This window comes from Panthera pardus, unplaced genomic scaffold, assembly GCF_024362965.1.
Source record: "Panthera pardus isolate Hobbes unplaced genomic scaffold, ASM2436296v1 HiC_scaffold_10, whole genome shotgun sequence".
NCBI lineage: Eukaryota > Metazoa > Chordata > Mammalia > Carnivora > Felidae > Panthera > Panthera pardus.
Window position 1 is genome coordinate 68749234 of NW_026526655.1, and position 3177 is coordinate 68752410.

Sequence of the window (3177 nt, forward strand, 5' to 3'; positions counted from 1 at the left end):
TTGATAGTCATAGATATGTCTTTCTCTTGGGCATAAACCCAGGAATGGAACTGCTGAGTTGTCATTTCTGTGGATGCTCAGCATGAGTAGACACTTTTAATCAGTTTTCCAAAATTCATGCTTCTGGGGCGCCTGGCTGGCTCAGTTGGTAGAGCATGTGACTCTTGATCTCGCAGTCATGAGTTCAAGCCCCACATTGGGGGTAGAGATTACTTAAAAATCAAATCTTTAAAAACACAACCAAAAAACACAAAATTTATACTACCACTGAAAAATATGGGAGTCACAGTTGCTCAACATGTTGCAAATACATACTATTATGTTTATGTTGTTAACTTTTCAAATGTTGGTCCTTCTATTAGCTCATAGTCCATTTCCCTAAAGAAGCTGAGGATTTTTTTGTTATTGTTGTTGTTTGTTTGTCTTTTCGTGTTTTATTGACCAAATGAACTTCTTGTTTTGGAAAATGCTTGTTGACTTTTTTACCCATAGTTCTAGTGGGGCCTTTACTATTTTCCTCATTGAATTTTAGAAGTTCTTTACATATTTTGGATCCAAGTCTTTAATATGTATATTATGTATATTCAGCAAATATATTTTCCCCCTTACTACCTTGCCTTCCACTCTCTCAATGATATGTTTTGATAAACAGAAGTCCCTAATTTTAATTTAGTCAAATTTCTCTCTCTCTCTCTCCCTCTTTTTTTTTTTTTAACACATTTTGTTGCCCTGATTTAGATTGATTGATTGATTGATTGATTTTCCCACCAGGGGCTTCTGACCATTGAGAAGATCAATTAAAGATTACATTGTAAAAAGTAAAAATTTACACTTTTAACATGCATTAGAGAAAAAAATAAATTCAGTGTATCTTCTTCTTACAATTAAAATAGAAGTTGTTAATTTTAGTTCATCATACGCAACCCTAAAAATACTCAATTCTGTATATCAATGTGAGTTCAAGGAGAGAAGGATAAAACAACAAAAATCCAGAGACAGCTAAGGGAGGAAAGACAAAAAACCTAGCCAACAACAGACAAGAAAGCAGATATAGAAGAGCAGAGAGTGGGGCATACCAAGTATGAGGGAAGAATCAAAAACTTGACTAAAGTGGGAGAGAAGAGAACCTGTAAAGGATAGAGGAAATAGGATTGAGGGAGAAAAGAGGTGGATATAAGGACACAGAAGGTTAGAAATTCAGAAATAGAGGCTCCAATGAGGCCACATCTCTTCAAGTTGTGAGCTAAAGAATACAATCACCTCTGATCTTGAGTCACTTACAACTAGTGACTTAACCACTGTTCAAAGGTCTTCTCCTACTTACACTTGCTCAACAGTGTTCAAAATAAACCACAGCCAAAATGGGAATTGGGGTAGGAATTATTTGAACAGTAGCAGCTGAGGTCAGAGAAATACTTGAGAACCACTTAGAATCCTACTCATCAGTTCTGGGCCTAGAGTTTTTAGCGCCGATTTTAAATAACTCCTGTAAATAATGTTTATCCTATGAATGTTTTTCACTGGGAGTGCATATCATACCCTTTAAAAAATTGATCTTATCTTAGATCTTTTTTGGTCGCGTAAATAAAAGTGATCCACTGTGTAGGAGCTAAATATTGTTCTTCCCTTTAGTCTAATGTTTTCTAAACTGTGGGTTTTGACTCCAAGAAATTAATTTTATGAGTGGTGACAAACAAAAATTAAAACAAAAAAAACCTGTGGATTTGAAAATACCAGTGCATCAAAGGCAAATGTTGTTTTGTGAAAACACTGTTTTTTACATACATGTGGCTATTGTAGATTTCAAAGCATTTCTGATTGTGGATTGCATTGATTTTTTTTGCCAGGGCTGCCATCACAAAGTTATCACGAACTAGGTGGCTTAAGCAGCAGAAATGTATTGTCTCACACTCTGGAAGCTGGAAGTCTGAGATCAAAGTGTTGGCAGGATTAATTCCTTCCAAAGGTTGTGATGGAGAATTCATTCCATGCCTCTCTCCTACCTGCTTTGCTGGCATCCTTGGCTTGCAGGCACATCACCTCAATCTCTGCCTTCATATTCACATGACATTCTAGGTACCTGTCTCTCTCTATGTCCAAGTGTCTCCCGCTTATAAGGACACTGTCATATTGAGTTCAGGCCCACCCTAATGACCTTATCTTAATTCATCTTCAAAGACCTCATTTTCAAAAAAGGCCACATGTATGGACAATGGGAGTTAGGGCTTCAGCATCTTTAAGGGGGATCCAATTCAGCCCATAAGATGGTTATGGTCAAAAAAGTTTGAAACGCTTCTGGGAGGTGTTTCTTTTCCACATTAGCTTAAACCCGTAAAACCAAGCTTTTCCAAAAATGCAAAATTGAATATTGATTTGAAGATGCAATATAGTATACGGTATACCGACTCGGGGTGGTCCTCTCTGACCCTCATAATCACTGGCAAATAATTTGTGTGATTCTAATTATACTTCTTTCTATTTAAGCCGCCAACACACAGCTTTCAAGGTGCTTAGAAAGTTAATAAGGAAGCTGAATAATGATTTTTAAGGTCATATTTATGTCCTCCTAAGCTTACTTTTTTATTGGTCTTTAAGGATCTAGCCAATACTTATGTAATACTTTAGTCACTTATTAAGATATGTTATCAAAATATAAGTTTTTTATTAATTCCATGTGATCTGTAAGATTGAGTTCTTTGGGAGGATGTATGTAGATGCCAGATATTTACAGCAAACTGCAAGTATTTATTTCCGAATTCTTAATCACAACACTGTATGCAGTCATCAGTTTTCTGACAACCATCTGCTTAGATGTCACTCATTCCTTCCACCCCGTCTAGTTGAAATTAAAATATTGACAGAAATAATTTTTGCATGGAAAGTGGAAAAGCTAATAGGGCTGGTGAAACTAGATTGGATTTTGCATGCCTTGCCCCTGACAATATTCTGACAAATTTCAGCTTGCTTCTTCAAGTCATATAGTACTACAGGAAAATAAAATATAAAGCAAGGATTTGAGCAACGTATAAGCTTGGTTTCTTCGGATGGTCTGAAAATACTCTTGAAAGATAAAAGAAAAGAAGAAGGAGAAGGAGAAAAAGGAGGAGAAGAAGAAGAAGAAAGAGAAAGAAGGAGGATGTGGAGGAAGAAGGGAAGAAAAAGAGAGAAAGAGAGAGA